Below are 15,747 nucleotides of genomic sequence, written 5' to 3'. Positions count from 1 at the left end.
GCATTGAGCCCGCCTCTTTTTGTTGTCCTGCCAATCGGCTCTCATCCTTCCCAGTCGATTAGGCCAACACCCCCTAGGTGTTATCCAATGCTTTTGTAAGACTGTTATGTAATGTATGTCCCAGTGGGACAGTTAGCACTAGCGCGTACACACACACACACACGTTTAACCACGTGCACTGCATCCTAGGGGCAGAAGTCTTATTTTGCACAGCAACAAGGTTACAAAAGCTTAAAAAAATAATAAGGCTAGGTTCAAAGATTTCTCTGTTTTTATATTTATTTCTACATATAAATAATGAAAACAATGTAACGTGGACTTTCCAAATGTATTCACACTATACACTTATGTACAAGTTTAGCATGTAAGAACGCTCTATTCTGTATATTTTCAGCCATTATCACTAAAGTATAACTTTACAAAATCTGGTGTCACCACTGAGTCATTGCAATAATCACACTAAAAGGTTTTAAGACGAGTGCAAATAATTGTAACAGGTCATCATGTGGAGAGAAATAATAGAAGCGATCCAAATGATTGGTACATTGTCATACATTCTTACTGTCTGTTGTTGTGCAGTTTGACGTCTAGGAAATGAAACAGGTCTTGGACTGGGATGGGGCTGGGACCGTGTTTCCTGTAAGGAAAGAGAATTTGGATATGGAAAAGAAAATAAATGACATGTCAATTGTTTGTAATGTGCATCCTTAATCGAACAGTTCATACATTTTAAATACATATATATTTATTCTTTACAAAATTGTTTACGGAAATCCTTCCAGAACTGTTGTTTTCTTCTGTGAAATACAAAAGGTGAAATTTTGAAGAATGTTCACGCTGCTTTTTTCCATACATTCAAAGCAAAAGGACAAATAAGGACAAAAGCACAAAATTAGTCCATATGAAGTCAAACCGTAAATTTGTGCCAAGAATAAAGGAACAGTTATATAAAAAATAAATAAAAAATTGGAATTTTGCTGAAAATGTATTCACCCTCGGGCCAGCCAAGATGTAGATGAGTTTGCTGCTTCAACAGATTTTATAGAAATACTCCACATCTTGTGAAGTGAAAAGCTTTGCCATATGTTAATTTATAGACTGGAGTGTTGTGGATTACTTGTGGATTATTGTGATGTTTTTATCAGCTGTTTGGACTCTCATTCTGACGGCATCCATTAAGTGCAGAGGAGCCATTGCTGAGCAAGTGATGTAATGCTAAATTTCTCCAAATCTGTTCCCATGAAGAAACAAACTTGGATGGCCTGAGGGTGAGTAAATTTGCTGCTCATTTTCATTTTTTTGGGGTGAAGTAAGTGTTTAAATATTACTCCTGAGAATCTTGTCCTCCTCAGTAGATGTGGACTTTTATGATTCTACAGTGCCATTTTACACCCACTTTATGTAAAAGAGCAAATCAATTGTGTTCCACATTTTATCGTGAACTATTGCTTTAAGAGACTGAGAGACACCATTTCAGCCACTATCTACCTTGTTTAGCAGCTGAGCTGACACCATTTGCTTCCTCTTTAGCTTTTTTAGCCTCTTCCAGCTTGGCTACCTTGGCCTCATGAATTTCCTTCAGAGCGTTCCACTCCTTCCTGTTCGCTCTAGCATAAGCGTGATCTCTGAGTGGAGAAGAGAGAACTCCTGCAAGAAGGGTTGGACGTGAGTAAAGTGGGAGTATTGTGGGCATTATGTTTAGGAAATAAAGATCTTCTAAGACATGCTAGATATTGTATTATTGCATTTTTTATTTTAAAGATTAATGCAGCTCTGAGTTGGCATGAATGCATTTACACTGAAATTACAACTGCATAAATAATGTTATGAGATTAATGTTTTAAAAATAACATTTTGATTATTAAAATATGAAATGATTAAAAAAAAATGAAATGATACTTTAAATATGAAGCTAAAACCACCAGCAGGTGGCAGCAAATCCCTGTCTTATTGATTGAATCACTGAATCCTTATTCCAACTATCTGAAAAAAAAATGGCTGAATCAAAGCAAGTTGCGCTTTGGGTTTGTTTGGAACTATTTTCCTTGGCATTCTAGCTTGTACTTATTTGAACAATGTCTAAAACTTGGTTTTACAAGCACTTCCTGTGTCTGTTTGCCTCTTTAAGAAGAATCACTTTATGTTTCCCCCAATTGCAAGTCGTTTTGGATAAAAGCGTCTGCAGAATGACTAAACGTAAATGCATTCTAACTTCAGTCTATTAGGCTACGTACAACAGACATAATTTTGTTTGATTCGTGCAAAAAGTAGCAGACAAAACATATTGCACACCTCTTTTTGTTCCAACAAAATTACATTCTTAAGTAACATTCAGAAAATCAAGTTTTGAAATGTATGAATGATTTGAATTGGTAGAAAATAGAATCCTATGTGAATCCATGTCTCCTCCAGCCCTTCTCTACTGCCAGCAGGCCTGCATTCTGACGTTCACGGTCAATAAAACTCAAGTATACAGACATCTGATCAAGACCAGCATTGTGCATTTATGCTGATGATTATGTATCTGCTTCCTGATGGACTCTCGTCTGGATCCTGTGAACATTTAGAAGTGTAGATCAATGAAGTCCCATATGTCGTTTTGTTTACTAATCGAAATGGAGGACCTCACCTTGTAAACAAAAGAACAGACGAAATCAATAAAACCACACTGCAGTTTGGGAAGTTCGTCCGCTTTGTTCCGGTCCATCATGGGCTGGAAAGGAAACAGCATTGTTCTTAACTCACTCTCAAAAATGAAACCACAACCTACCGATTCCCAGCAGATTGCTTACAAATTAGTAACATTCATTATAAATTACATTTGTAATATTTTAAGTAATGTATTCTGGCTACTTTTAATCTAACATATAGATTTGAATGGGATTATTGTTACGAAAAGCAAAGAGCAAACTAAAATATATTCCATTCTTTGTTATCAACATCACGAAACGCATTAAGCATTACATTACTCCAGGGTACAACTGACTGAGAGGTTCTTTTGTCCTCACACATTCATTTATATTACATTTACATACTGTGAATATTTAAAGCTAAATGATATAATGCATGAAGGGCCATGCAACTAAAGTAGAAAGTTCGAAGACACTTTTGAAAAGTTGACAATAGGCCTATATTCTTGCATTTTCAATCACAGCTAAGGAAAATGGGGAGTTTGGGAGCGGTCTGTTTGACTGGGCCATTGTGACCGCTCTTTCTGATTCACTGCACCACATAATAGGCAGTACATCACGACATGACCCATGGGAACTTTTCATTCTTATTCCCTTTCTCTCAGCCCCCTCCCGCCCCTTCATTCCAGTCGCTTTCTCACAATAGGCTGCTGCTCCAGCACTGTCCTCTCCAGGTCACCCTGTCCCAGAATTCTGCAGCGACGGACAACGCCACCTACAGGACACAGTCAGTCTTTATAGATGCATTTGGAGATATGCGAATATGGATTTGACATGTAACTAGATTTCAAATATATTAACTGTGCATTAGGGACCATTAATGACTTAAACGAAGCAGAAATCACTACATAACAATTCCCACTGAGACAGAGCTGGCACATGTCCCATTTGCAACTATAAAATTTGGCTCGATCATTGTTCTTGGACCTACTTCCACGAATATAATAACAACATTACCAAAAAAAACATCTAAAAGAAGAATGTTGATTTTTTTTAAAAATGCATGACATCCGGCAGGATAAAATCTAACGCATGTAAGATGATCTACAGTACATTACCATCTGCTGTGAAACGCATATAATAATGAGTGTTAAACAATGCATGTAAACAACCCATCCATGGATACATTATCATATGAATGGGGTTTCAGACCCATTATGCCGGCTGAGAGCCCAGCAATTTCATTTTCCTATGCAGTCACACCCTTGGCTGCCCTACATGTTTGAATACTCAGGCCTTGCATGTGACATTGCATTATGCATTAGGAATATCTAACCTTGCTCTGAATCTCCCATGGCTTGGCAATAGCTGACAAATCGCAGGCAGTCATCATCATAGCCCTGCGGTGTGGAAAACCAAAACACCATGCCGTGAATTAATATTTATGAACCTTAAAAGGCACCAAATTCAAGCCGCTGCATATTATCTTCTGTAGTATATAAAGCAGCTGATTGAGCAAACAGCTATTATAGGTGATATTAGTTATTTAACAGGTTATTTTTGCACAGCACTTACATGACAATCTTTTTCCTAGTTGTTTCGTACATCATGTATTTGGTCCAACTGTCCCAGCTCTCGTAGGTCTGATCAACGATCTTCTGAAACACGGTCCTTTTCCTGAGAGGCACATCATGATTAAATTCATGTTAATCATGCTTATGCAGCTCTGACTGCAAGACTAACTCTGAATAAATGATTCACAAAAGCCAAGTACATCCCACACAAAATACAATTCTTACTTGAAATACAAGGCCAAGTCTGTTGCGATGATAGCTATGTCCATCAAATAGATGACGGTTTCGTGCTGTCTTCCATTCAGATTCTGGTAGATATTTAAGGCCTTGGAAAACAATTTATTTCAGCGAGGAAACTGCTTGCTGTGAGTGAGGAGGCAGTTATTTATGGGCTTATCAACTAGATGCACATTCTCAGTGGTCTGCAGAGTTCAAAAATGTAATGATGAAAATTGCTCAGAAATGGAATTACTTTTCAGCATTACCTCATCTCTAAGCAGAGCTTTTCCAAACTCCAGATGGTGCCTCTCGAGAATGGAGGAACCATGCAGCTTTGCCAGTGGATTCCCAGACCTGGCAAATTCATCACAGAAATGGAATCTTAAAGGGGGCATATGATGTTGCTAATTTTGTGTATTTGGTCTAATGAAATGTTTATGTGGTTTAAGGTTCAAAAAACACATTATTTTCCACAAACTGTACATTATTGTTTCTCCTCTATGCCCTGTCTTTCTGAAACGCGTAGTTTTTTTACAAAGCTCATCAGTCTGAAAAAGCGAGGTCTGCTGTGATTGGCCAGCTATCCAGTGCTTTGTGATTGGCCGAATGCCTCAAGCATGTGACGGAGCCGTTATGCCCCTTGCCATACAGTGACAACAGCGTAAGAAGACAATAACAATAAAACCCATTACAAACAAGCCATTTGTTGCATCCAGTGGGGACATAATTACTGATTATAATGACTTTTACTGTGTTGTTATGCGTTGCATTGCATCGTGCTACGTAAACATTAAACCATGTCTGCATTTGTGATTGGAGAAACGACAAACAACAACCGCTACTCTACACTGCTCAAAACTCGTGTTTGAATCATCAGTGGCAAATCCTTTACATATATAAACATACTTACAGACTGTGAGTCAAAACAGCCGGCATTGTAGTTTAGTCTCCCAGGATCAGGTAACAGTCCTCCATAAAATGTGCTGCACACATCTGAATATTTGGGTTGAACTGTTGTAAATGCAACTTAACCACTGATTTTTTAGTTGTGTCCACTTTTGGAAGGCCAACAAAGTATTTTCACTTTCACAATGAAACAGCGTCTCCACAACATGGCGGCGGCGGCAACAGCAAGAATCAAAGGTTACACTTGTGTGAACATTTGGGCGCCATCATGCAAATCTTCCCACATCGTGATGTAGACATGTGGGGGCATGTTTAAAAGAGGCGTTTTAGGAGGGTGTGGACATGACCCCTTTAAAACCTAGAAGGTCACAGACTTTCAGTAAAAATGAATGCAAATAGGCATAATGCAATGTGCTATGCAGTTTGCATAAATTTAACGACTGAAATAATTCAAATGTAAACGTTGGCTCCTTAGATCGTTCATTAGGGTGTATTTTGAATGCAAATAAAAATGCATCTTTGAACACTGAATTACATGATTATTGTAGGCATGATAACTTACGCCATCCTCTACCCCCTCTCGTTTCATTTCAATGCATGGCACTTATTTTCTCAGTGGAGCACAAAATAAAATTTTTTTTTTCAAAATGTCTTTGCATACTGTGAAAATGTTGCTCAGTAGCTGTCAAGTTGCAATTTTCCTCGCATGTTAGGTCAGGGTTTGTACCCATCTGTTTGCACGCTAAACAAAAATTCTGCCACAAAACTTGTCTGACATCTAAATAAAGTACTACTAAGTTATATTGATTTAGAAGAATGTGTTTTTTAGTCTCATCTTATCTTGCATAGTGACCCACTGGTGCATGATACCCCTGATAGTGGATGTTGGTGACATAAAAATGAGAATCTCTCCACACTGTATTTCTATATATTGTAATACATACACATTTTTCTTTAGTAAGAGCAGTGGGACATTGACTGTAATGAGTGCATACTTCATCTGGTAGGGGTTGTTAGTGCCGCGGTGGTCAATATCATGACAGAGCCCAGCAGTCACCATCGCCATCGTCTCCAGGTCCGTATAGTAGCGCTTCAGGTCACCTGTCTGAGACACAATAGAGCAGGTTTAATAGGCTTCAAGGCGGAGCCTCCTTAAGACACACCCCCTACTCTTGTAGAGCAAGAGGCTGACTAGTGAGTGCTCATTAGGCTCAGTGAAGCATGGGAGTAGTGCTGAGAAAGGCTCATTAGCAGCCTGGCCTGCATTTCTTCCAGCCCTCCAACACTCGGCCAGCTCACTGTGATTACACATGACTTCACCAGGAGCAGGTTTACACTCGGCTGATTAATTAGATGGGGCCGTCTGCCATTTCAGAGAATGCGTGTTGGAGATGGGCTGTATCATTAAACATATTCTGTAAAAAAGTCCCACAACTCTAGCACCCACTAAAGAGGGGCAAATTTATTAAATGGCTGGTTTGTTGATTTTTTATTAAATTAACTAGTAAATGTATTCATAGCTAGTGCTTCACTAGCCTTTGCTGAGCAAGATTAGGTGTTGTCTCTGAAGCGAGAACAGATTTGGAGAGTGGTTGAGATGAGATTTTTAGGTTCCCTTAACAGCGCGTAGAATTGAAATGTCTGAAACATCATTCTGAGAGGTTTTTCTCTTACCATGAGCAGTGTAAACATGGTCTGGCCCACATTGAAGCCATGCCTCTAGTTGTGTAGGTGATCTTCCTGTAACCTTTACTGACCGAGTACAAAGCGCACCAGGGCCTAGAGAGAAATCAATTTCAGCTAAGTCTTACAAGGCATAGCAAATATTGTATTTACTTTGTCTGTACAGTGTGCAATAAAATATCTTAAAGAGAGTGCACTGAAACACACACATTGTAGCAGCAGTAGGTAGTGATGCTTGGTAGGACGAATGTACATAAATCATTGATGATAACTTTAAAAATTAAACTTTGGTGCATATCCCGTTTGTAATGTAGACACGAATTATATCTCGTTTTAAAAATGATAAAATGGGTAAAAATTCATTGAAGGAGGGACCCAAGCCATCTAGAGACCAAGGGAAGATTCACCTAAATCTTCCTAAGGGAGAAATGTCATTATTTATATTATCGCTCACTAGTGTTACATCAAAGTATGAAACTCTTTCCACATTTATATAGTATAGTCACGTGAAGAGATATACTGTATAGTATAGCAAAACTCAATTGTTTTTTTTTCTTTCATTGCAAAATGTAACTATATTGTTGTTTATATAACTGTTTATATAATATTGGATATCCAAGTGTGTCCAGCTATATCCGCATACTGTACATAGGGCGATATATACTATATAGCATTTCTCAACTGCTTGATTCCTTGTATCATCTCAAAATATAAACTGTATTATTGGCCATTTGAATCTGAAGCTGCTTTGAAACAAACACTGCTATAAATTTGACTTGACTTGTCATTTTACCTTTGGGTATTTAAGGCAAGTTAAAGGTTTCAATTATTACAATGCACTGTAAGTATTACAATGAGTTTTTTTTTCCCCCATGTATTCAAATTCTTCTTAGGTTTTGACTTCAGAGCAATCTTATAAGAAAAGAACATTTTTAAGAAATGTTCCTTGGAAATATTCTTAACTTTAAGTTGGAAATTAGAAAGAAAATAGCATTAAGAAGAATTTTATTTGTATTTTGCATTTTTTTTTCTTGTGAATCTGGCCCCAGGAATATTAATGTGGCTTGTTTTGTCTTGTAAAGTAAGCAAACATCATCCCAGAACAATCATAACCTCTTAAATTTTCTTTAGCTAGATACAGTATATAGTCAAAATATACCAACAGGATTTGAGTTGCCATTATCACTCACATCACGTGGAATATGGAACTTGTCTACGACACTGAGTTCATAGTACATCTTGATGCCACACTTCACCAGATCCAACTCACTGAACTTAAAGTCACAGAAGTGAAACTCAAAGATTGTCTGAGTCTGGCAGTGTGTCGTACTGTAGAGAGAGACAGCACATCTGAACACACACAGCTATAAAACAACTAGACTTTAAACTATGCATGAATTTTTTTTGTGTTTTACCAGAATATCATCCAGCTCATCCTCGTCACATTCATCAGGTTCTTTGTCATACACCTCACGTGTGTTCTGAACATAAAAAAAAAATCAATTTTACAAGGCTGATATTCCGTGACTCCTTTTCTATGCTCATACAACCCATTTTAACCAGGCAATCAGTCATACTGTCATATATGACAGCACTGCTTTTCCACATGATCAAAATACTTCTTACCACAGGATATCCTGCTATTACCAGCTTTACCAATGTAGTGTAATTCATTTTAATTAGTGCATACTAGGGACTAAGCCCTGTCAATATGGAGAAACCCACCAAGATATATACTGAATCACATCTTTCCTGCACTTGATGTGGTACATGACTATGTCCTGAAAGATGTCCTTGCGATTTTCCAGCTTGTTCATCTTGTTATACGTGTCTGTATTCAGCACTGACCAGCCCAGGAACTGAGTGAGCGACTGAAACAGATTCAGGTTTAGATTCGCATTTACATTCATGTTCACAAATAGGTTCAGATTCATGTTTAGGTTCAGATTCACTTTTATATTCAGGTTCAGAATTCAGGTTGACATTAGTTTCACCTTTATTTACATTCACAAATAGGTTCAGATTCGTGTTCAGGTTCACATTTAATGTTTAGGTTCCGTTTAGATTCACTTTACATTCAGGTTTACAATTCAGGTTCAGATTGCTGTTTAGGTTTGAGATTTCATTCAGGTTCAGATTCTGTAGGTTAAGATCCGTTTTACATTCAATTTTACATTAGGTTCAGTTTTTGTTCAGTTCACATTTTTGTGATTGAGAGGTCCCATTTACATTCAAGGTTCAGATTCGTGTTCAGGTTCACATTTAATGTAGATCGAGATTCCGGTTTAGATTCACCTTTACATTCAGGTTGAGATTCAGATTCATGTTTAGGTTTAGATTCACATTTACATTCAGGTTCATAATTGCTGTAGGTTGAGATTCAGGTTCAGATTCCCATTTATATTTAAGTTTACAATTAGGTTCAGATTTGTGTTCAGGTTCACCTTTAATGTAGATTGAGATTCCGGTTTAGATTTAGATTCACATTTACATTCAGGTTCATTACTGTAAGTTGAGATTCAGGTTTAGATTCACACTTCTCATACAGGTTCACATTTACTACAGGTTGAGATTCAGATTCAGATTTACATTCAAGGTTCACAAATACTGGAGGTTAAGATTCAAGTTTAGATTCATATTTTCATTCAGATTTCACATTTACTGTGGGCTGAGAATCAGCTTCAGAATCAGATTCATATTTACATTTAAGTTCACATTTAGGATGGGATTCATCCTCAGATTCATACCAAAATAAAAAGATATGAGTCTTTATCTGACTGAAATAACAAGAGAACAGGATTAAAACATTCTGCTAGTCAAATCAGGAGGAAATTAATGGGAAAACTAAACAAGCATCACATCTCCACAGGGAACCTAATTGAACTCAACAAAGTCTCTGTGGACTGTAGCACTATGATAAAACAGACACATTTGTACAAAGTACTTTTTTTAGAGACTTTAGAGATTTGGCTTAGCAGTTTAGTTGAATCCAACCAACCCAGCAGAAAACATTGAAACCAGGGTAAACTTTCACTACACTATGAAATGTTCTCGGTGAAATGTTCAAACATAAATAATGCAGAGTCTGCTGATCTATCCATTACTATATATTTAGCTATGACACACTACTGGTCTATACTGTGGCCTCAAATACCTCCATTAGTGTTTCGTCCATGTCATCAAAAGGCTTTCCATTTTTCCTTATATAGAATGTGGCCACACCAACAATTTTCTCTTTGTTTACGATGGGCAAAGAGAGTACATTCTTTATTGTCCATCCAGATTCATCCAGAGGCTCTTTCTGGCAGGACAAAAACAAACTTTAACCAAAATACATTTTGGGAAAATTTCAATTAAATATTGTATATATACAAAAAGCTGAGGTGTACAGCTTTTATTTTTGAAACACTGCTAATTAAATTGCATTAATTATTATTATTATACATGGCTTTCATAGGTGTGTAAGTTAAGGTGAGCTCACTTGAAAGTCAAATAATTCGTCTTCAGCTGCGTTCATGATGTTACAGATCTGTAAGATAGCAGCGAAGAGAAAGCAGCAGTCATGCTCACTGAGAAGGGGCATTGCTTTCTGATTAATTACTGTTCACAAAATTACAATTATCCATCATTTCAGTGTGGGAGCACATTCTATTCCCCCTCGCTGTGCACATGACAGGAACATTAGAAACCATAATAGCTTCCAACTTGTCTGACTACTTTGGCGTCAGGAGAGGAGAATGGAGGTCTAGACTCCCACCAGGCCGTTCTCTGCAACGTAGGTGGGAAGTCCACTTACTAATGCCCACTGGTCAGCTGGAGGGTTATTGTAACAACAATGCATGTGTGTCTGAAAAGAACCATCCAGCACTTTTCTTTAAATGGATCCCATTTTTACTTTCTAGGTAGTCTAGAAAAATCAAATATATATATGTGACCCTGGACCACAAAACCAGTCATAAGGGTAAATTTTTCGAAATTGAGATTTATACATCATCTGAAAGCTGAATAAATAAGTGTTCCATTGATGTATGGCTTATTAGGATAAGACAGTATTTGGCCGAGATACAACTATTTGAATCTCTGGAATCTGAGGTTGCAAAAAAAAAAATAATAATAAATCTAAATACTGAGAAAATCGCCTTTAAAGTAGTGCAAATGAAGTTCATAGCAATGCATATTACTGATCAAAAATTACATTTTGATATATTTACAGTAGGAAATTTACAAAATATCTTCATGGAACATGATCTTTACTTAATATCCTAATGATTTTTGGCATAAAAGATCAATAATTTTGACCCATACAATGTATTTTTGGCTATTGCTACAAGTATACCCGAGTGACTTAAGACTGGTTTTGTGGTCCAGGGTCACATATGCATTAAAAGTTATAAAAGATGTATTAAATACATTTTAAAAACACTGTCTCTTATGTTAATCAAGGGTGTATTTATTTGAAACACAGTATAAAAAATAAAAAAAAAACAGTAATACTTTGAAATAATATTTACAACTTTTTTTTTAAAAATTTAAATTTTATTTATTCCTGTGATGCAAAGCTGAATTGTATACAGGGCCTTGTGGAACTGTCGTTCAATGTCAGTGAACTCGTAAAACACTTTGCTGGCAGACCAGAACAACACCTGCAATGCAGATGTGAGGAAAAATGACAAGATCATGGAGCGGCAGTGTTTACAGGTCAGTGTCTTAAATCTCAATCTCCCAGAAATCCCACCTGTCCTCTTCTGGTTTCACAGTTGTGCAGGTAGCTCAGGTGAAAACCTCGAAGCACAAGATTGGCAAAGTTGAGATATTTCTTCATCGTCAACAAGACACAGAGCTCGATTTACTTCAGCTGTTCTGTAGAAGTCTGTTTAATCAAAATGCTTTTACTGTATTAATATTCAGTGAAAACATTCACTGGGGATGTGAGATTAAAAGTATCTGTGGGAAGCACAATGCATATAATTAATCCTTCTGGCATCGTTTTATGCTTCAAATTGGCATCCTCACTGAGACTCCGACTTATTGCTGAGCATAAACACAAAGCGCTGTACTCGCTATATCACAGAGAGTGATATGAGTGAATGCTACCTCTTCATCCTGAGCAGTGAAATGAGGAGCGCCAATCTTGTTGACCGTCATCATGACAGCCACCATGTCCTTACCGTTCATGATGGGAGTAGCGAGCATGATTTGGTCTCGTACTCTGTGAGGGTGTCTACGAAGTCACTGAAGAGGCTGTCCTGACGAGTGAAGCACATTTAAACTTACTGTAATATTAATATGATATGGTTATTGTAATTTAGCTTTAAATAAGGGTATCTTATTTTGTGCTCTGTTGAAAATCCTTTACCTAGTTTGGTGTTCCTGGTCAAAAATTCCTGGCCTTTTCAATTCAACGCAGCACAAGTTTTTCTTTTTGGATTTGATTTGACCTCATTGGTCTGAGCTTATGCACCTCAGTTTTTGAGAGACAAAAGCATTATTTGCGAATCATTTTGGCATGTTCACTCAAAACCTGAGGTGCATAAGCTCATATGATTAAGGCCTATGGTCAACCAATTCCAAAAAGGAATACAAAATGTGTGTTAGTTTAAAGAAAACAGGTTCATAAAAGACTGAATCCAATGTTTGGTAATAAAACGTGTTCAGAAGACGAACAAAGCTTTTATGGGTGTGGAATGACATGGGGGTAAGTGATTAATGACAATGATTGATAATGATAATGATTGCATTTCGGGGGGGAGTATCCCTTTAACACTAGAAAGGAAGAGTAAAATGTGGATTTAAAGTAAACACTGATATTCTGCTGACTTGTGGCATTGACCTCTAGATTTAATCCAGGATCGCTCTAATTCAATTTAGATTAAAGACTTTTATCCCCTCCAGACCCGCTAACATAACACACTGCGGGACAGCGCTGACCTGCACTAATCCAGCACTGGCCTTGCATATTAACAACAGAGCTACTGAAGAAATCTCACTCTCAGAATGTTCAAAATCCCTCACTTGTTTTGTTTAGGAAGCTGCCAACACTTTTCGCATATGCAAACAGTATATCTGTGGATATTTGTGGTTAGTCAGCAGTCTGTCAGACATCTGAAACTGAGATAGCAAGCTGTCTTCACCTCCAGGGTTTCAAATACACCCGCTTGGTATTTTGGTCACACAATGCAAAGATTGAGAAACCCCATTTTTTAAAAGTGATTATGAGCACTACAGAGGAAAGTATATTGCTGTATGAGCAGTGAAGCACACTGTGTGCCAAAGACAGTCTGTTCCTTTGAAAAATGTTTAGTAATTTCTAATCAAAGAGAGAGGGAGATTTCACTGCACACTGAGTCATATCTGTCTGAGCAACATCTACAGCACATTTCTCAAGTTTATCAGCAGTAGCCACTAATAATTAGTATAGAATCCAGTTTTGGCGATGAAAAAAAAAAAAAAAAAGGCACAAAGCTTTCACTGCTCTTACGAAAATGAACCTTGGTTTAAAAAAAACAAACAAACAATCAAACAAAAAAAACATGGTTACTATAGTTAAACCCTGGTAACCACAAATTAACCATGGTTTTGCTACAGGTGGTGTTGTGGTTACACAAAACGGTTACATGGTTACATCAATAAACAAAAAAAAAACAACCTTGTTAATACACTTTTACTACAATAAAATCATGGTTAATGTTCATAAGGGTGGGATGACAATATCCTTTCAAAAGATACTAATATGTACCATTTATGTATTAATACATACACTGGGGTACTAATATGCACCTTTTAGGGGTAAATAGGGTACTTTTTGAAAAGGTATAACCCCAATGAAAGCTTTTGTACCTTTTTCTGGGTGTGGATGTTTGTTATTTAATAATTTCATTGCTTTCTCTGCTGGAACAAAAAAAATAAAAATGAATAATAATAATTTGACAGAATTTATACTGGGTTTACTGGTTATAATGTGAATTGTACTGGTTTTAATAATGGTCCCTGTGGGTCCACTGGTAATTTGTCCACCTATCTGTGTTAAAACCAATAAATCCTAGTGGAATGTGTCCCAAAACACACTACATACAGACAATCATTGTTTAATGGTTTTAATGGTTAATTAGTTAATAGGTTACAACAGTTGTAACAGTATTTGTGGAAGCAATTAGAATTTCTGTGATGGTTTCATGCCAGAAAACGGTGTCTGTTAATATAAGCCATTAAAAACAGGCATGACACAACTGCTCTGCTTGTTAAAATTAGATTCTGAATAGTCACGCATTCATTTATGTATATTTACAGGTCCTTCTCAAAAAATTAGCATATTGTGAAAAAGTTCATTCTTTTCCATAATGTAATGATAAAAATTAAACTTTCATATATTTTAGATTCATTGCACACCAACTGAAATATTTCATGTCTTTTTTGTTTTAATGGATGATTTTGGCAGCTCATGAAAACCCAAAATTCCTATCTCAAAAAAATAGCATATTTCATCCGACCAATAAAAGAAAAGTGTTTTTAATACAAAAAAAGTCAACCTTCAAATAATTATGTTCAGTTATGCACTCAATACTTGGTCGGGAATCCTTTTGCAGAAATGACTGCTTCAATGCGGCGTGGCATGGAGGCAATCAGCCTGTGGCACTGCTGAGGTGTTATGGAGGCCCAGGATGCTTCGATAGCGGCCTTAAGCTCATCCAGAGTGTTGGGTCTTGCGTCTCTCAACTTTCTCTTCACAATATCCCACAGATTCTCTACGGGGTTCAGGTCAGGAGAGTTGGCAGGCCAATTGAGCACAGTAATACCATGGTCAGTAAACCATTTACCAGTGGTTTTGGCACTGTGAGCAAGTGCCAGGTCATGCTGAAAAAACGAAATCTTCATCTCCATAAAGCTTTTCAGCAGATGGAAGCATGAAGTGCTCCAAAATCTCCTGATAGCTAGCTGCATTGACCCTGCCCTTGATAAAACACAGTGGACCAACACCAGCAGCTGACATGGCACCCCAGACCATCACTGACTGTGGGTACTTGACACTGGACTTCAGGCATTTTGGCATTTCCTTCTCCCCAGTCTTCCTCCAGACTCTGGCACCTTGATTTCTGAATGACAAAAAAAGTACTTTGGACCACTGAGCAACAGTCCAGTGCTGCTTCTCTGTAACCCAGGTCAGGCGCTTCTGCCGCTGTTTCTGGTTCAAAAGCACACGCCTGTGCACGGTGGCTCTGGATGTTTCTACTCCAGACTCAGTCCACTGCTTCCGCAGGTCCCCCAAGGTCTGGAATCGGTCCTTCTCCACAATCTTCCTCAGGGTCCGGTCACAACTTCTCGTTGTGCAGCGTTTTTTGCCACACTTTTTCCTTCCCACAGACTTCCCACTGAGGTGCCTTGCAGCACTCTGGGAACAGCCTATTCGTTCAGAAATTTCTTTCTGTGTCTTACCCTCTCGCTTGAGGGTGTCAGTGATGGCCTTCTGGACAGCAGTCAGGTCAGCAGTCTTACCCATGATTGCGGTTTTGAGTAATGAACCAGGCTGGGAGTTTTTAAAAGCCTCAGGAATCTTTTGCAGGTGTTTAGAGTTAATTAGTTGATTCAGATGATTAGGTTAATAGCTCGTTTAGAGAACCTTTTCATGATATGCTAATTTTTTGAGATAGGAATTTTGGGTTTTCATGAGGCTGTATGCCAAAATCATCAGTATTAAAACAATAAAAGACCTGAAATATTTCAGTTGGTTTGCAATGAAT

The 15,747-nt window shown here is 37.6% G+C and overlaps 1 pseudogene; it reads right to left on the bottom strand.

The window, feature by feature from the left end:
- Positions 1-186: 186 nt before the first annotated feature.
- LOC109101384 lies at positions 187-8,595 on the bottom strand (annotated as a pseudogene).
- Between the last annotated feature and the right edge of the window lie 7,152 nt (positions 8,596-15,747).

The sequence above is a fragment of the Cyprinus carpio genome, chromosome B14 (genome assembly GCF_018340385.1).
Source record: "Cyprinus carpio isolate SPL01 chromosome B14, ASM1834038v1, whole genome shotgun sequence".
NCBI classification, from domain to species: Eukaryota; Metazoa; Chordata; class Actinopteri; order Cypriniformes; family Cyprinidae; genus Cyprinus; species Cyprinus carpio.
Note: the sequence above shows the minus strand (reverse complement) of the source record. Positions and strands in the feature narration are given on the sequence as shown.